The sequence below is a fragment of the Carassius carassius genome, chromosome 1 (genome assembly GCF_963082965.1).
Source record: "Carassius carassius chromosome 1, fCarCar2.1, whole genome shotgun sequence".
Taxonomy (NCBI): Eukaryota; Metazoa; Chordata; class Actinopteri; order Cypriniformes; family Cyprinidae; genus Carassius; species Carassius carassius.
The window spans coordinates 22,918,989-22,939,959 of NC_081755.1; the positions used below are offsets into that span (position 1 = coordinate 22,918,989).

Genomic DNA, 20,971 nt, shown 5'->3' on the forward strand with positions numbered 1-20,971 from the left:
GTGTCAGTCTTTGCCAATTGATGCTGCTATCATAGAGCATGCCTTGTTTACAAACAGAGGAATGCACACGCATAATTTTCAGAACACAAATTAAGATATTTTTGATAAAATCCTACAGCTTTCTGACCCTTCATAGACAGCAAAAACAACTGACACGTTCAAGGCCCAGAAAGGTAGTAAGGACATAATTAAAATAGTCCATGTGACATCAGATGATGCAGAAAAGAAGAAATTGTTGAATAAAGTCATTATTTTGTTTTCTTTGCACACAAAATGTATTCTCGTTGCTTCATAAAATTAAGGTTGAACCACTGATGTCACATAGACTATTTTAACAATGAAATCACTTGGATTTCATCAGAAATATCTTAATTTGTGTTCGAAGACAAACAAAGGTTTTATGGGTTCGTAATGACATGAGGGTGAGTAATGACTGAATTTTAATTTTTGGGTGAACTATCCCTTTAAACTATGACTCATCAGGAGTTAGCTAGTCAAATGGTTTTATAGTTTGTTCTATAATTTCTCAAAAATTACATAAATATTTTCTTTATAAGATAATAGTGGAATATGGAAGAGTGAAGAGAGCAGCCCACTTTTTTTATCAACCATTCAGTTTTTCTAGAGGACTGTCTTCAGCTAATGTCTGCCATAGTTGAATCATATTACTCAGAAGTGATGTGTACGACTTCAATTAGTGAAAAATGACAAAACCTTTAACAACATGACTAAGTCTGGCATAAGTCCGTGAAAACGGCTAAAAAAATTGCACACAGCACCTTTAAGAAAATGTTATAAGTGAAACAGGCACACGCATCCTCTCTCGCCCACTACTTTCTCCCCACGCATGTGACACTCCTCCACAGCCTACCGAGAGGGGCGCCCTCTTCCCTAAAACCAGTTTAGTTCCTGTTCAAAAATACATGTAGAAAAGAAAAAAAAAAAACTCCCGGTAAACTGCAGCCATTCTATGTAGCAACCTCAGACACTCGAAAGACATACTCATTATTAACAGCTGTCTCCAGCTCGGCATCTTTGAGACCCACGAGACCCGCTCTGTGGGTTGTAATCTGTCGTGTCGCGCGCTATTTTTAGAACCCACAGCCGTGGTCACGTGACCTTCGAGCGCACGTCATTAATGTTGTTGTTGGTGGAGAAGCTGCAAATATGGAGGAAAGAGAGTTGAGGCAGGAAAAATTTTACTTTTCATGAACAGAGGAAGAAAATAGCTTTGCAAAAGTGATAAAGTGGTAAACAGGCGCTGAAATAAAACGGACCGTGACGGCGCGTCGGAACGACAACAAGTATCAGGTAAAGTAGAAAGAAACACTGATATCGTCTGATAGTGATGGTTAATATTCTGTCTTTCCCCTCCTGGGCTTGACACCCAGCGGTCTCACCCGCAGGGAAACACGGTAGGTTGACAGCGGAATGATTTTGTAGCGCATTTAGACAGCTTTACACCTCTTGCACACTGGCGTTTTCGCAGCCTGGATAGACAAACATCAAGAGTTTGTCAGATTTAGTCCGAGTGCCTGGCGTTAGTGCAAAACTATCGCCATTTGTTTCCCCGAGGGAATCGCCTGACGGTATGAGTTTAATGTTTTCATGACCATCAGCCTCCCGGTATCTTATCTGATTGTTTTGGACAGTCATTTAAAGGTTGATCTGGTTGAACTCCAGTCTAGCGCAGATGTTGTGTTTCTGGAGCTGGAAAAGAAGCGATTGGATCATATTCATTATGATCTTCTTTCATTGCGCAACTATAAATGAAAAATAATCAGAATATCGCGCGAGTGAGATTGTCATTTGGTTTTACAGCCAGGCCATGGTCACTTACAGTGCTCAGAAAATAAATGAAAGATTCATTTATATTTTTGTGTGTCTTGGTTGCAGCATACCTTCTAGATGATGATTGTAGGTAAAATGCTGAAATCTTTCTTTGACAAACTTTAACGCAAGTATATATTTATTTTTTATTTTTTTTTTATCAGAGAGAACATTATGTACTTTGGTATAAAAGGGTTATTATGTACTTTGGCATAATAGGTTGTTTTATTAAAATTAATTAGTCTATCTATCTATCTATCTGGATGCAGTAGTATATTTAAGCATTTTACTTCTCTTGTCTAGTAGGTTGACTGAGGACTTGGAGCAATCAAATCATTTCTCAGTTTTTTTCCCTCCTGATTAACTCATCACATTGAGTCATGACTTCAGCAGTCCCAGGAATAGTCTGGTGTATCACTCATGCACTGAGATTGACATTTTTCTCTCGGCTAAAGCAGGATGTGGCTCATTCGTCAAGATTTGTGTGAATGGAAGATGATGCTATTGGAGCATTATTATGTTGTGACTGTGAGTTCAGATGGGTGTAATAAATAACACTTCATTGTAGGTTAGTATTGCCAGATCAGGTTCAATTATGTAACAGTAATTGGGCTAGTTGAACAGCATCATCATACACCTTTGGTGGCACTTCATTTTAGTGCGTCTGTATTCAGAGGATCTCAAGTAGTGACATGCATTTAGAAGATTATTGACTTAATGGGTGGTTTAGAAAAACCATTAAAATAGCTTAAAACCCTGTGTTTGCTCTAGGATGTGAGAGGGGTCGGCTGATGGTGAAAATGACAATGCTCAAGGACACAAGTGCAATCTGCCTTAGTCACGTTTACTAGTGAGTTGACGCCATTCGTTATTTCCAGGAAACTACACCCTCTTCACTGCTTATGGATCTGTGGAGGACCACCATCTGTTGTTGACAAAAAAAACAAACAAAAAAAGTGTTCCTTAAAAAAAAATCTGGTTTTAGTATTGGCGACACAATAGGTCTAGGGATTGATTGGTGCACTGATGGGCCTGTTTAGATTTAGAAAATTATGAAATGGTTATATCATCAGGATTGATTTGTTGTGCAAATCAGCTGGATTTCATATTTGACTCTTGGACTGTGCTTCTTTAATGTGAATGTAAACCTAAGCTGTGGATATTCGAGGAATAGTTCACCCAAAAAGGAAATTTCTTTCTACATCTGATCTATAGCTGTCACTTTTCGTTCGAAAATCGATTGCACAATCGATCGGACCAACAAAAAAAAGTTTCAAAAATGAAAATAGGGAATCGATTTAGACCAAACTATTAATTTTAAAAGAATTAAACCATTAAAAAATATAGATGTAACAAAACTCACAAACAAGCAGAAAAAGAAAATAAAGAATTCAGAAAGTGCAGTAGGCATTGCAAAAGCTAGATAGAAAATACCAGCAATTTAACGCGCCTATAAGACCCAGTGACGTCGAAAGCAACCTCTTACAGGAGATGCTGAGTTATGAAAAAGGAGTCACCATTGCCAGCTGACAGCGACCCGCTTTTGTGGTGAAAGATTGGCAGTAATACCCCCACCTTGCGCAGCCTAATTGCCTTGAATTGCCTAAATCATAAATGCAGCCGGGTTGAAGCCTGCAGTGATGTTTTTCATTTATGTTATGGCAGCAGTCCCCTCTGCATTTATTTTTTTTCGAATTTTGCCCGTCGAGTTCGGTCGGGTTCGGGCTTAATTTATATCATCTTACACGGGCTCGGGCTTGCGCTCCGGTTTGCGAGGTAAATGAGCGGTCATGTGATGTGTTTCGATTAGTGCGAGAAAGATGTGTAATGGATGCTGAGTAGGTGCAACGGAGGCTTCCCTCTGGCGAAAATACGTTGTTACAGAGGACTTATTTTATTTCTTTATTCCAACTTCCAGGTGGCCTAGTCTACGTTAGTTATGAATAAATTATGTTAAAACATGTATAAATGACTCATTCTTGACAAAAGGCAAAAGAGCTGTGTGTGTGCGCACATGTGAATGTTGGGGTGTAAACGGGTTCGGGCTTTTAAAAAGCTGTCAATCAAAATGTACTCGTCGGGCTCGGGCCGAAACCTGTCGGGCTCGGGTCCTGTGGGGCCTAACTTTTAAGGCCCGATTACAGCTCTAATGCCAATAAATAAGAAATATTGCTGACTTGTGCGTTTCCAGCGCTCTCTTTACGTTCGTCCGATATTTGGCGTTGAAGAAGGAAACGTCTTTTTTTTAGACATGAAAAATCGATTTTACAATCGATTCAATGAGCACTTATGGCTTTAAAATCGAAAATGCTTTTTTCACAAAAGTGACAGCCCTAATCTGATCACATTCTGAGGGATTCAGCATTACATCACTTGCTCAACAGTGGATCCTCTGCAGTGAATGGGTGCCGTCACAATGAGACTTCAAACAGCTGATAAAAACCTCACAAAAATCCACAAGCTGTATATCTGTAATAAATAAATCCATCAAGAGGTTTTTAACTTAAATCTGTTAAAATACTGTTAAAATAGGCTAAAATGCAATTTCCTATATTGATTATAATGCTTCATCCAAAACAGATATGTTAGTGGGTTTTGATGTGAGAGATGGGGATTGACTTTTTCACTGGAGGAAGAGTTATTTTGGATTGTGGACTCATATTTTGGCCAGAATCCATATATGGATTAATTTTTTTTTACAAACAAGACACCTTTCACTTCTGAAGATGTTTATTGATGGACTGGAGTGGCGTGGCGTGGATTGCTTGTGGATTTTTTTGAGGTTTTTATCAGCTGTTTGAAGTCTCATTGTGACGGCACCCATTCACTGCAGAGGATCCACTGTTGAGCAAGTGATGTAATGCTGAATCCCTCAGAATCTCTTCAGATGTAGAAACAACCCAATCTTAGATGGCCTGACGATGAATACATTTTAAGCAAATTTTCACTGTGAGGAGAGCAGAAATGGAGAACAGAGTGGTTTCTGTTCTGTTCTGTTTTCCAAATCTGTTTAGATGAAAACCGAACTCCTTTATATCTTGGATGGTCTGAGGGTGAGTAAAATTGCGTATCGGATTAGATAGAAGCAAGAAAATTCACATTGTCCCGACCAACTAATGTGATTAGGCAGTCGATAAATATTTGCACTAGGTGACCCGCAGTTGCATTAAGAAGTTGCATAACTGTGATATTTTGGAAGTTTGATTCGGTTGCATTTGCTCTCATCTTGAAGTATGCATAGTTGTGTCTGTTTGTTCTGTGGTTTGTTTTGATTGGCTCACTCTGGTCTGACAGGCACTTGGACTTTGATCCTCTCTTCCAGAGAAGCTGAGTTACACATTGCTTGAAGTAAATCTAAGGTAATTGTACTTTATTATGGCATAGATACTCATGAGTGCTTTCTGTTTTCAAAATGGCTAAATAAAAGGCAACTGAAACATTTAAAGGTGCATTTTTGCACTGGACTACAGTAGTTATTTCAGGTGTGTGTGTGTATATGGTAAAAACTTGTTCCACATCTTTGGTTGTCTTGTTCCTCACCTACACGTCCATGTTCACACCCTCATCTTTATGATGTCAGTTGTCAGAATGGAACGCAGAATGCTGGGCTGTTTGCCGTTCTATATGAAGGGCAAGGTGAGTCCTATAATGAATAGTCTCTGGGTGTAGGATGATGGAGAAAAGATCCGAAGCTCTGCACCACCCACAGCCACACCAGCTCCTTCAGCCGCTTAACTCTAACTCCGCTGGGCCAGGAGGTGAGTGTGGAAATCCGAAAACATTTTGATGTGTCGAAAACAGATGTTGCCGTGGTTATGCCACATGGATGACCTGTACCCTCTTTCCTGATCCTGGCCGCTCCGAGGTGTCCAACAACTCCCTGTCAGGATTTCAGCAGGCTGTTGAGTGTTTAAACTCTTATGGTTAGGGCCATTTTTCTTCTTCTTTGCATCCAGTTTCTCTAGTTTGCATCCAACCTAGACTATAGTAATATTAAGTATATTTATAAAACTCATTTAAGGTCTTAAGGATGCACTATTATATTTAACCTATTTTATGAACACTGTGGCGATTTGGGCGGGGCCGACGGTCCTACTTCCTCCCGGGTTTCGGCACCACTGTAATGATTTAAACCTTCATATTCATCCGGAAGAAGGAGGCGGGAACCGGCGGACAATCAAAAAACATTTTAATTACAAAAATAAACACAAACACAAAACTCAAATAAAAACCAAAACACAACTAAAAGCCCAGGCCTGGGCCTCTCTCGTCCTTCACTGTCGTCGCTCCAGTTTTATATCCTTCCATCTCCTACGTGGGACTCGAGACCGGCAGTGGGTCGCAGGTGTCCCTGATTTGCCCAATCATTGCCGGCCTCCCTCCTTGTTCCCACGTCCCTCGGCCCCGCCCCACTCGCCACAGACACGTTTCTTGGGGGGGGGGGGGAGGATTTATATAAGATCCATTCTTGCACTAGATAGAACAACAGAACATCTAAGGTCACAGGTTATTTAAAAAAAAAACACAACTGAATAACTATGCTTGTAGATTCTATTATGCTCTTTTACAGTGTCTTGAATTTGTTTTGGGGGTGAACTAGAGCATGCTTGCATCCTTGGTGGTTCGAAGAATGCATAATTACATAATTTACATTATTACAATACCTTTCTCCCATCCTGGCACAAATGGCTCGATTAGTTCCGGGTTTGATGAAAGCCTGCTTTCCGAAAAACTAAATGTGTTGTGATTGGTTAGCTGTCCCAGTGCGTCGTGATTGGCGAACAGCTTAGATAATGTTTCAGTACTGCCCTGCCGCTTGCCAAAGCAGCAAGTTCCTCTGTCTGCTCTGGTATAGTTAAGGATGGCGTCAATATTAACATTTCAATTTGAACCGGATTAAGACCCAGAAAATATTGAACAAGAGGGTTGTGCAGAACCTTTGCACGCAAGATTAACGCAAGACATATTACAGTGGTAACGTTATTGTTGTTGGTTTTTGTTTTGGCTAAATCACCTTTTAGGATGTCAACAACCGCTTAAAAATAACTGCATTTACTATTTACAGATAAATGCATCTGTATTATTTTTGTTATTTAATTCTGTCATACTAACATGAATTGTAGTAAAACTGTTATACAGTTGAATTTATTTATACCATTGTCCAGTTTTTCCCAGGTGGCATTTTTAATAATATTCTAATTGGCCACTGTAGTCCAAACGAGCCGTTTGTAGTAGTTCTTGAAAAGGGTAAGTTTTTTTTTTTAAGAAATATCTCCCTTTGGAGTGGACTTTGAGATTAGTTTTTTATGCCCAAACATACACACTACACACTGACTAAAATTCAAAAATTTAAAAAGCATAATAAGACCCCTTTAAATTTAGAAGATGACTGAATTCTGTCATTAATTCCTCACCCTCATGTCGATCCAAACCCGTAAGACCTTTGATCATCTTCAGAACACAAATTAAGATATTTTTCATGAAATCCAGCGGAGACTGACTCGGAAGATGAAATCGTTGTATAAAGTCATTGTTTTTCTTTTCTTTGTGCACAAAATATGTTCTATGTTATGGTTGAAGCACTGATGTCACATGAGCTATTTAATGATGTCTTTGCTACCTTTCTGGGCCCTGAATGTGTCAGTTGTGTTGCTGTCTATGCAGGGTCTGAAAAAGCTCTTGGATTTCATCAAAAATATTTTAATTTGTGTATATGAACAAAGGTCTTATGGGTTTGGAACGACACGAGGGTGAGTAATTAATGACAATTTTAGTTTTTGAGTGAACTAACCCTTCAACACACACACACGCACACACACACAGTTCAGCCTCCCTCCAGACCTCTGTGTATGCACTCATATCTTTTGTGTGTATTTGTCTGTGAGCGGTCCTGTTGGATTCTCTGACGTCTGGTTTGAACTTCACAGTAATTCTTAGTAATGCTCTGGATTGTGTGGTGTTGCTCAACAGAGCTCTGTTCAAGTCTGACTATCATTCTTTGTCAAAATGTAGTGAAGTATTGAGTGGGGAATAGCGGTCTTTTGGCAAACTGTGTCATCCAGCTTATTTTAGACATTTATACTGGTTTATATTTCAGCAGGTTATTGAAAAGAACAGACAGAATATCCCAACAGAGATCTGGCAGTTTTCTGGGTTTATATATGTTATGGGTCTCTTATTCAAGGTTTTTGCTTGAATTTACTGTGAGATGGCTACGGTATATCACGAGCATTATTGCCAGTTTTGGCGGGCATAAAGCCAGATTCATTTTGAGAAATTCACTCTCCTCTCCACGAGATGCATTGATGCATTTGAGTGGTGATTTTTCTGATTGCTCTGGACATTACAGGTTCAAAAATAACTGAGTAAAGTGCCATGTAAGTGGTGAGTAATAGTGACTACATCAAAGGTGTGTTTCAAATGTGTTTCAGAGATTTCGCTTGAAATAGCTGTTAGTAGGCTATACCTTGACCCTTAATGGCACAATAGTGGTAACTACATTATGATACGATACATTGCAATGAATCACAGCAGCACTACTGGATCATGATTGAAACAAAAGCAAGAGTGTTAGAGAGATGCAGCATCAGGGAACTACACTAACCTTTTCCATTGGTGGCACTTGCGCGACTAACTTTTTCAGTTACTGGCGCAAAACATGATTTGGTCGCACAAATTTTTTATAGTAAGCCGCTCTGGATAATAATGAAACTGTATTGCATTCAGATGTGCTTTTAATTTTACTTGCCATCTTTTAAACCACAAGCCTTCTTTTTTTTTATTTCTCACAGTACACACAGTGCATTGCTCTGTCTTGGTATCTTAACCCAGGGCCGTAGCTGGGGTTAGAGGGGCCCTGCCCTGGTGCAGGTTGTACAGTGGGCCCTTTCTGAAATTGTTTAATATTTACTGTATGTTCGTTCTATTTATTTATTTGTGCTATTTACACAATGTTTACTGTTTTTTTTAAGTTTGTAGGTGTCCAGAAACTAATTTAAAATAGCACTGCATAGTCTTCACTGTAAAATAAAATACAGTCAAACCAAAATGTATTCAGACACCTTCAACATTTCCCACATTGTCACAGTTTATTTGTTATAGTTTAGAAATTGGTAATAAAATATAACAAAAACAAGAGTTAAACTGTGTCAGAACAAATTCATCTTGATAATGTCAGATAACTTTGATAGAAAGATATGAAAAGGTTGCATTAGCAATTAAAGAAACACTTAAGCAAAACATGGTCAGGTCCCTAATTTTTAAAAAAAATCAATTTCACTGGTAGTCTACAGTATGAAGAATTTTTGGGTATAATGTTTCACAGTTCGCTGTATTTTGCTATACTCACTTACATAAATGAACAAGTGTCCTGCGCCCACTAGTAAAACAATATAATCAATTATAACTGATTTCTAGTTTGACTGTGGATAAATTCTTGTTAAAACTACAAAGTAATTCAATCAAGAGCAGTGAGTGATTTACTTTTATTTTCTTGGATTAACATTACTAGCTCTGCTGTCGTTGTCTTTATATTAGGTGCGGTCACTTTAAGAGACAATGCATCCATTATAATGATACACATCCGATTTCTCTCCAACTCTTTACTTTCACTTAAGACATAACCACAGACTTTTTGAACACACTTTCCAAGACAGGTATTTTGACATATTTAGTATGTATTTGTCGGTACAAAAGCAAGAAGACTTTGAGAAGCGTCTCTGCGTGCGCCCTGAACACCGTGTGCTGAATTGAGCTCTTTCACTTTTCGCTCTTTTTTTTTCTGTTTGTTTAAACTGCGATTTTGTATTTGTTCGTTCAGGTGCAGGAGGACGCTAATGTCCAGAAGGAGAGCTCGGTTCAGTGTTGCTATTCGTGAGTTGCGGCTCACTCGTGCGCACCGATCACAGCGCGCGAGTAACCAGTTACTAAGTCGAGCTTTACTGCATCGCAGGGCTGAAGCCAACCTGATGTGTTGAATGCTCAGAACACGTTATAAAACGTAATTTTAAAATATACATTTCTGTTTTAAGAAATGCTCATAGTAAATCATAGCATATTGCCTAAAACATAAGGTAGGTACAAAAAAAATCTGTGATACATTTGCGACCTCATAAAAATTAAGGTCGCAATGTAATTTCAATAGTTTGCATATGTGACCATTTTGGTCGCAGTGTAGTTCCCTGAGCATGTTGAAAGGGAGGGAAATTGTGATATACTGTGGGTCACTCTTGGTAAATATGATCAAAGAAGGCTGTGAAAATTAATCTGCATTATTAATCCTTTTGATCTTTTATTAAAAAAATGCACAAAAATGTATCCTTTCATTGGATAATAAGAATTTAAAATGGGGGAAATATCATTATGAAATTAAGGTTTCTCTCAAATACTCGATGGACACAATTATTGGCACCCCTAGAAATTCTTATGAGTAAAATATCTCTGAAGTATATTCCCATTCATATTCACAATTTTTAGCACTCCAGCGTGATTATAAACATTAAATTATCCAGCCATGGCTTCCTGTTTCACAGAAATATAAAGAGGAGGGAAAACAAAGCCCAAATTCTCTTAATCATCCATCACAATGAGAAAAACCAAAGTATATATTTCTGATGTGCAGCAAAAGATAATTGAGCTTCACAAATTAGTGAAGTGGCTTTAAGAAAAGAGCTAGAGCAATGCAAATTCCCATTTCCACCATCTGGGCAATAATTAAGAATTTCCAATCAACAGAAAATGTTATGAATCTGCCTGGAAGAGGATGTGTGTCTATATCGTCCTAATGTGCGGTGAGAAGGAGAGTTTGAGTGGCTAAAGACTCTCCAAGGACCACAGCTGGAGAATTGCAGAAAATAGTTGGGTCCCTGGTTCAGAAAACCTTTAAAAAAATTGTCAAACAGAACCTACATCACCAAATGTTGTTTGCGAGGGTTTCAAGAAAAATTCTCCTAGCTCATTCAAAAACAAACTAAAGCATATTCAGTTATCAGACACGACTGGAACTTCAAATGAGACTGGCTTCTATGGTGAGATGAAATTTTTTTTTTTTTTTAGCAGCAAACACTCAAAATGGGCTTGGTGAACACAGAGATGTGTACAATGAAATATACTGCTGTATTTTTGATGTTGCTGGCCTATATTTCTGCTGGAGGTCCTGGACATCTTGTTCAGATACATGGTATCATGGATTCTATCAAATACCAACAGATAAAAAATCAGTAAGTGACTATTTTAGAAATCATATAATGGGCCATGTTTGGATCTTGCAAACGTACAATAATTCAAACACGAACCTCAAAAACAACACAGAAATGGGTCACTAAACACAAAACCAAGCTTCTGCTATGGCCATTCCAGTCCTCTGACCTGAACTCTACAAAAATGAGTGTGGTGAACTGAAGAGAAGAAGCACCAACATGGAGCTGCTGGAGTGATTCTGGATGAAGGAATTGTCTCTGAACTCTTGTGCGGTGTTCTCTAACCTCATCAGGCATCATAGGAGAAAATTTAGACCTGTTAAACTGACAAATGGAGGTTTCAAAAAGTATTGAATAAAAGGGTGCCGTTAATTGTGGCCAGTGTGCATTAGAGAAAAAAACATTTATTTCATAGTGATATTCCCCCCATTTTAAATTCTTATTATGCAATGAAAGGATACATTTTTGTGAAATAAAAGATCAAAAGGATTAACAATGCAGATGAATTTTCACAGCCTTCTTTGATCGTATTTACCAAGGGTGCAGATATTTTTGGCCATGACTGTGTCTATATATATATATATATATATATATATATCAGAGTTTCCGCTAGAAAAAAATGGTGACCGGCAGAGGTTTCGTTTTCCGCACATTTTGATTATGGAAGTAAAATAATGACACATGTCTTTGAAACAAAAAAGCATGCCGAATAGCACTATCTGAAAAAATAATGCATTGAATTAACATTACTTGCATTTTAATGCCTTGTATTTCCAGGGCATGCATCTTTAGGTCCTGAAATGTAATATAGTTGTTCGTTTAAGCTGTGAATATTTCAATTAAAAAAAAAAAAATATTTCACACACTTTTTCATAATTAAAAAATCAATAATTCATATTCACGTTCCAGAATTCACTTCCAAAATATTAAATCGGTTAAAAAATACGATGTATAATATTCAACAGGCAAATTTCGGTCCATTTTATTTCACTTTCTAAATTCGCTTCCACAAATTCAGTGGTTAAAATTCAGCAGATAATTCGCCCTTTCACATCCGGGAGCTGCAGGAATAGCAGTAGAGCACAGAGGCATAATCTCCAACTGCTGTGAGTTGCTCACCAGCAGGTGGTGCAAGCGGCTGTTATATAACAGTCCCTCCAGGATTTCGCGGGATTTTTTTGTGATTGTTGCGGCCTAAAATGCCAGATTTTGCGGCAGCTTTTTCAAAAAGTTGCGGGAAAAGTTGCGATTTTTTTAGACAGATTTTTCTCAACAGCATTGCATTACCTTGTGATTTCACAAACATGTTATGATTTTTTATGCTATGTCCGACAAGCTACGCTGCTCTCATGCCACACCATGTTCTCACGCAGTGAAAAATACATTGCGGAGCAGAGAAAAGACTGACAACACACTGACGAACAGGACAGAGCAGGTTACTTTTCGGTTACTTTTAATATTAAACATATTAAAGTCTCACCTTTCAAATTTGGTCATTTTTTAAAAGAAATTTAAACACCAAATACCAATTATAATTCATTCATTCATATTTATAAACATATAAATACCATTTTGTGGCTCTTAAATGTGTCTGACAGATCACTGTAGAGCATCAGTTAAAGCTGCTCGTGAACCGATCATCTCTTCCTTCTAGTTCATTTATTATTATAGCATCAAATAAACATGAATGAACATAAGGAATGTTGTTTTAAACCGTGGAAAGGCATCAGTACATTCCGTTTTTCAAGTTCAAATCCTCCAATGTAATCTGCTATATCTCCTGACTGCTTTGTCGGACAAAATGGCGGATGGCGGTTTATGATTGGTTAGATCGCCTGTCAATCAAGCTCCCTGCAAAGGGTGAATTAAGAAAAAAATCATGTTGTCCCCGTAAAATATTTAGACTTTTAGCATTTTGTTGCCGCAGCAAAGTCTATGTAGGGGAAACACTGGATAAATGACTGATGAAACTACCGTGTGAAAGCATGAAAAATAGTTTTAACTGCCCCTCTCAAACTCGCTAGCAGTATCACCTGTGCCCACGCAAGGCCTGCCTGACAACTGACAAAAGCAAACCACCACAGACCTAGTTTTACAAACGTTATGAAGTTTTGTTGTTTACCTTGTTCCTTTCGCTGCTTGCGATGGATTTGCGAGCAACAGCTTCGGTGATAGTCACTTGCCGTGTAGGCTCTTGCACGGACATCCTTCTGGCATGTTTTGCTGTAGAGAAGTGTCGGTCAAGCGAGGATTTTCTTTTGTGTTCCACGACAATGTTGCACACAGTGCAAAATAGTTTCCCTCCACTTTCATGGAGAACATTAGGGAATTGCTTTGCACGGTCTTTCGCAGTGATATTTGTAGGTAAGTGTGATGTATTCGCGCTCATGCCTGCTTTCTCTGATAAGGAAGTCCTTCTGTGTGAAAATAATGCCGCGTGCAGTGACGGACCAAACTGATTGGTTGAATTTGCGGTAAAGTCGCGGTGATTGGATGAAATTGCAAGGCCGCAAATAAATCGCGTGGATTGGCTGAATTTGCGTGAATTGGCGCGATCGCAACATCGCGAGTTTCTGGAGGGACTGATATAAGGCCAAAGCAACAGGTGGATTAAGTAATACAGTTACAAAAACTGATCTGCAGAAATTAAGCAAGCGCTAAGTAGAAGTTTTGATTATCGGGGCATGTGGAAAAGCTGATTGTGCGTATGTTTATTTCAACCTCTTTTCTGTTACCAAGTAAGCAGCATTCAAAGGAGATTATTATGGTGTTTTACCCAACGCTGAATTACAGAACTAACATTACATCTAAGGAAGACACATATTGCTTTCGGTTGTTTAGTTTGCCTAACTTTGTGTCATGGCTTGTGAGTCGCTGTGCTGTAATACTGGGGATCCCCTCACGTCACACTCCAGGACTCCCCAATGACGAGTAATGCTTCTCAGTCAAATAATACTGTGATATAAGACCTCAGATCTCAGAATAGATTTTATTGATGATTATTCAAACTATATAGACAGTTAAGCAGATGTAAAATATGAACGGACGCTCAAGGTTTCACGTGGTTTCCCTCAGAAATCTGTTAAAGAAAAGAAAACACGTGGCTCAGCGCACTAACAGTGACAGCGATTTAAAAACAAACTCGCATCTTACTGATGATGCAAACTATATACAGACAGATGAGGATATGAACGCAAGTTACGGAACAAGAAAAAGTGCATGTTATATATATAAAATAATTTATTTAATTTATTTAAAAAATAATTAATGAATGAATAAGGCGCCATTCACATATCGCGCCTAATAACGCGTGGAAAAGGCTATGTGCGCCGCTTTCTCCTTTTTTCCAAAGTGCTCGGGCAGAAGCGCTCCTGAGGCTAAGCAACAATGACGTGCTCTCTCCATGAAGACGCGGAAATTTCAGCAAAGGATAAATGGATTTGCAGCACAAAAAAAATCGCTTTCAGTAGCTCTGCTACTAAATTTATTTAAAAATGGCAATCCATATACAGCTATGATCAGCAGTTCCTTCATCTTGGCTGAGCTTTCAACGTTGTTACGGGAAAGGATTAAGCTGAATGTTTAGTTCTTGTCACATGACCCGCGGTGCGCTTGCGGCATTCTGAAAGTTGAGATGTTTTTAACTCGATGCTGTTCGGACGCGCCTGGAAAAAACGGGCGCGTCGCACCGCGTGCGCATCGCGACCGCGTCGCTTCCATTATGAGCGCGCATACCGCGCGCCCACATTGGAAATAACGAATTTGAGCGCGCAAAAGACGCGATAAGTGAACGCCCCCTAAGAACTGCGGTCTTCTACAGTACTTCAAATATGCCGTGGAGAATCACAGAAAGTGACCGAATTCAAGAACATTGTTGCAGCATCTCTCATGCAACGAATAAACACAGCTAACTTGGAGAATACAGTGAAAACTCCTCTTCTCGCGTCTGCCCTAGACCTTCGGCACAAACATCTCAGGTTTCTCGATGAAAACATGAGAGAATTAAGAAAAAAAACTTTATTTGAACATTATCAGAACATTTTCCTTGATGCAAGTGGTGCGGATGCAGCCGCCGTCACCAACGATGAAGAGGATGCAATAACAACTCGTAGGAAAAGGCTGGAAAAGGCTGAGCCAGTACTTCAGCGATGATTACAGAGAGTCCAGCCGAGACGAGTGGGAACAGTTCTTGCTGGAGCCATGTATTCCATGTATTCCACCAGATGAGGATCCCATTCAGTGGTGAAACGAAAACACGAAGCGCTTCACAAAACTGATTCGCTTAGCACACCGTTATTTGTGAGTCCCGCCAACGTCTGTGCCGTCAGAGCGCGTTTTCTCCGCGGCTGGCCTTATTGTTAACAGACTAAGGAGCCGACTTTCCCCCAATCATGTTTACATGCCCGTATTTCTTAACAAGAACATTTGAAAGAATTGAAAAAAAGCAAAAAAGATTTGCTGACAGTTTAAAAGTTAAGTGTACAATAGCCTAATTGCTGCAGGCTGCTTTACGTTTTTTCTTTGTTCACTTATTATTATTTTTTTTGCTTTTAATCTGTACTTTTATTTGTTTGCACGCATTTGTAAAAGGTTTTCAGCTACAAAACACGATGTGTAATGTTCAAGCTTATTGTGTGTAAGCTTGTTCAAAATGACGAAAACAAATGTTGCTGAAAAATGTCTGACTCATTAAACTTAATTTAAATAAACGAATATTCGAATATTCTTTTTTTTGTGAGCTCAAATATTCGAATGTGAAATTTGTGGAAAACGCCCATCCCTAGTAAGTCAGTCTTGTATCTAGCAATGTACTACAACTGTTGGAACATGAAAACCCTTTCCAGGGATCTTTAATATGTAAATGATTGTATACTGTAAATATATGAAGGGAGGTATTGGCAAAATCTCACCTGTAGAAAATCACTATGAGAAATACAAGATTAAGAATTTGACTGTGTTATTTAGAATTTTAATTAAAACACATTGGACCTTTTAACCCAGTCAGTGGAATTGTCAGACGGTCCCTTGGGTGCGGTAGCACGTCAATAATTTCTTCAGTTTACATTTTCAGAATATACCTAGATTGTTTTTAACTCATTTTTTATGTTAATATAAATTGGTTGCATATTGTTAAAACTAATCATGGTATTGATATCTTTGTGTTACTGTCGACTTTATAGACCAGTGGTAATGGAAATCAGTTATAAAGAAAATGCAGCGCGTTGGATTCTTTTTGATCCCATTTGCTTGCCTGTATATAGTTTGCATAATCCTCAATAAAATCTATTCTGAGATCTGAGGTCTTATATCACAGTATTATTTGACTGAGAAGCATTACTCGTCATTGGGGAGTCCTGGAGTGTGACGTGAGGGGATCCCCAGTATTACAGCACAGCGACGCACAAGCCATGACACAAAGTTAGGCAAACTAAACAACCGAAAGCAATATGTGTCTTCCTTAGATGTAATGCTAGTTCTGTAATTCAGCGTTGGGTAAAACACCATTATAATCTCCTTTTGAATGCTGCTTACTTGGTCACAGCAAAGAGGTTGAAATAAACATACGCACAATCAGCTTTTCCACATGCCCCGATAATCAAAACTTCTACTTAGCGCTTGCTTAATTTCTGCAGATCAGTTTTTGTAACTGTATTACTTAATCCACCTGTTGCTTTGGCCTTATATAACAGCCGCTTGCACCACCTGCTGGTGAGCAACTGACAGCAGTTGGAGATTATGCCTCTGTGCTCTACTGCTATTCCTGCAGCTCCCGGATGTGAAAGGGCGAATTATCTGCCAAATTTTAACCACTGAATTTGGAAAGTGAAATAAAATGGACCGAAATTTGCCTGTTGAATATTATACATCGTATTTTTAACCGATTTAATATTTTGGAAGTGAATTCTGGAACGTGAATATGAATTATTGATTTTTTAATTATGAAAAGGTGTGTGAAATATTTTTAATTGAAATATTCACAGCTTAAATGAACAACTATATAAAATTTCAGGACCTAACAATGCAAGCCCTGGAAATTCAAGGCATTAAAATGCAAGTACTGTTAATTCAATGCATTATTTTTCAGTTAGTGCTATTCAGCATGCTTTTTTGTTTCAAAGACATAAGTCATTATTTTGCTTCCATATTTGATGATATGCCGGTCAAGTATCGCCTCTTAATTAGTCAAGTTGAGGAAAACTGGAGGCAGGCTATGTAACGTAAAAAATGACATAATCAGGCCGCCGAATGCAACATGTTTATTAGCCTAACTTTCAAATAGACGGAAAAAAACATTTTCTACTACACTGTAAAAAAAATTCTGTCGTTTTTACAAAAAAAAATTTGGCAGCTGGGTTGCCAGAATAATTTTGTAAAAATTACAGGTCACTGAAAAAAAAATCCTGTCAAATGTACAGGGATTTACTGTAAGAAATACAGACTTTTAAGTTTGTTTATACAAAAAAATCCTGTTGTTTTTACAAAAATAATTTGGCAGCTGTGGTTGCCAGAATAAATTTGTAAAAATGACAGTCATTGTAAACAACTTTGTTTTAAACTGCATTTTAGTACAAAACTGCATAAAAACATCCATTTTCTGCATTGTCTTGTCTTTATTAATATTAAAGCAGCACAACATACACATTTGTAATATGTACAGCTTAATTATCTCATTGGAACTGATAGAGGAAAGATGGAGGTAAAGAGATGGAAGGAAACAAAGACGAGAAATGAAAAATAGAGAAGGAGAGGGCAAGAAAGAATATTTGTTAAACAATGAATCTCTGCAAACTGACTTACAGGACAATATCACTCTGCAAACTGACTTGCGGGACAATATCACTCTGTAAACTGACTTGCGGGACAATATCACTCTGCAAACTGACTTGCAGGACAATATCACTCTGTAAACTGACTTGCAGGACAATATCACTCTGCAAACTGACTTGCAGGACAATATCACTCTGCGAACTGACTTGCAGGACAATATCACTCTGCGAACTGACTTGCAGGACAATATCACTCTGCGAACTGACTTGCAGGACAATATCACTCTGCGAACTGACTTGCAGGACAATATCACTCTGCGAACTGACTTGCAGGACAATATCACTCTGCGAACTGACTTGCAGGACAATATCACTCTGCAAACTGACTTGCAGGACAATATCACTCTGTAAACTGACTTGCAGGACAATATCACTCTGCGAACTGACTTGCAGGACAATATCACTCTGCGAACTGACTTGCAGGACAATATCACTCTGCGAACTGACTTGCAGGACAATATCACTCTGCGAACTGACTTGCAGGACAATATCACTCTGCGAACTGACTTGCAGGACAATATCACTCTGCGAACTGACTTGCAGGACAATATCACTCTGCAAACTGACTTGCAGGACAATATCACTCTGCGAACTGACTTGCAGGACAATATCACTCTGCGAACTGACTTGCAGGACAATATCCCTCTGCGAACTGACTTGCAGGACAATATCACTCTGCGAACTGACTTGCAGGACAATATCACTATGCGAACTGACTTGCAGGACAATATCACTCTGCGAACTGACTTGCAGGACAATATCACTCTGCGAACTGACTTGCAGGACAATATCACTCTGCGAACTGACTTGCAGGACAATATCCCTCTGCGAACTGACTTGCAGGACAATATCCCTCTGCAAACTGACTTGCAGGACAATATCCCTCTGCGAACTGACTTGCAGGACAATATCCCTCTGCGAACTGACTTGCAGGACAATATCACTCTGCGAACTGACTTGCAGGACAATATCACTCTGCGAACTGATGTACAGGACAATATCACAAAATATAAGACCAATAAAACTAAGTTGCATACAAACTCACCTGAAAAAGTTATCTTCAGAACAGAGCATAGAAGCTGAAACAAATCTTATTCAGAGTAATGTCCAAAAAAATGTCCATAGTTTCAGACATCGCACCACTCATGATCTGAAAGGTTCACATTGAGTGAAGTTTGTGTCTTCTCCACAATGGTGCCCTTCTCTGGGTTGATCTTGAAGAACTGAGCATAGAAGCTAAAACAAAATTCAGGGTAAAGTCCAAACAAACGTCCATAGAGTTTCAGACATCGCGCCACTCATGATCTGAAAGTTCCTGAATTAAAGTAAGGACTCTTGGGTTCACATTGAGGCGTGAAGTTTGTGTCTTCTCCACTTTGGTGCCCTTCTCTGGGTTGATGGAGAAAAAACACCTTGAGAAAGAAGAAAAACAGGCAACTTATTAATTATAAAATAGTTTTATTAACAGAAAAAAATAACTTAAATTTCTTTATTCAAGATATTTTAGGTATTAAAGGGTTAGTTCATCCAAAAATGCTGTCATTGATTACTCGCCCTTCATGTCGTTCCAAACCCGCAAGACTTTAGTTCTTTCTTAAGTCTTCTTAAGATCTTAAAATAAGATTTTTTTAATGCAATCTGAGATATCTGTCCCTACATTGACTGCTACGCAACTGAAACTTTGCTTCAAAAAGTTGAAAGAGATTGAAAAACTAATCTGAATTGAACGGTTTATTCCAAAAAATTGCAGACACAATCGTTTATATGATGAACAAAGTTAATTTAGTCTTATTCACAAATAAACATTCATCAGCTTACACATCAGTTGTGGTAAATAGAAGCTCAAGCATGTTCACTTGACATGTGAGAACCAGGCAGCCTGTTTGAGCTTTCTCAAGAACCAATGAGGTTTGTTCCTGTGCGTCAAGCAGGCCTGGTTGAGTTTGTTTGTGTTTGCTGACCAATGTTTATGTAAGGGATAATGTATAGAGAGGCGGTCGTTATAGCAAATAACAACCCCGAAGCGGAGGGGTCTTGAATCAGCCTGAAGGGCTTGTTATTCGCTATAACGACCGCCTCTCTATACATTATCCCGCTTATTACATGGCTACCTACAAAATAAAAAAATAATTTGCCACAAATTATTGATTTAAAAAGGAGTTTATTGATTTAAAAACGATTGTATTGCTTCCGCCAAAGAAAAGTCTGTTCCGAGTCCATAGCAACACGCTGTTTTTCATGGCAACGGTCTGTTATACTTCGCAGTGGTCTGTTATGTAAGGAATAATTGACGACAGTCAATTATTCCGCTTATACTACAGTTACCACACCTCGAAACATTGTTCAGATTATGTATTTCAAGACGTTTGTAAAGTTTGTCATTAAAACGCTCTTGTATGTAGGACTAATTTCTTACGCATCTAAACCAATGCCTCCGTTGCTAATTCCAAAACGTCATTTTAGAGTTAGTAACGGAGGTTTGAGCCACTGATAGCAGACTAATGCTGGGACACACGACTAGCTGACACATTCTCTGACTGTTTAAACACCGACTTTGAACACAGACTGAACGCGCTGAACGCGCATTTGGGCATGATCAGTCATAAGTATCAAATTACATTCATAACCGACCATAAGTGTGTCCCCGGCTTTATGCAGTTATTAATGCAGTTATTAGAGAGAGATGTTGCAATAATGAGACAGAAAAGCATTTGCGTCAATATTATTATTTATTTATTAATTTAATTCGTTTTAATTAATTCGTTCATTCTTTTTTTTTTTCATTGACAGATGACAGTAGACTATAGCCAAATAAATGAAACACAAAGCCCTTTTAACAAGTGGGCCTATCAATAATTATTTATTTATTATCTGCAATAAAAATCCGTACTGCAGGACTATCCATTTATTTAGCCTATATTCAGTTGAATTTTCTATTGATTATAATATAGATAGGACTATATACTTTATTTATTAAAATTAAACTGCATGTTTCTATTGATTGTGAAGCTAGACATTGAAAATTGCAGATCAAGCGCATGGGGCTAAATGCTTTTTCTTGTTATGAATTGTATCCTATTTTCCGTTATTACGGTTAACTACGCGAAGTGATATGGA

The 20,971-nt window shown here is 38.4% G+C and overlaps 1 protein-coding gene across 2 annotated transcripts in view; it reads left to right on the plus strand.

The window, feature by feature from the left end:
• Positions 1-1,094: 1,094 nt before the first annotated feature.
• The window catches only part of LOC132142028 (histone deacetylase 5-like), a 106,979-nt gene continuing 87,102 nt past the window's right edge, over positions 1,095-20,971 (plus strand). For both annotated transcript variants that reach the window (XM_059551678.1, XM_059551685.1), the window contains exon 1: positions 1,095-1,311. The gene's annotated coding sequence lies outside the window, so the exon portion shown is untranslated. The remainder of the gene's footprint in view (positions 1,312-20,971) is intronic.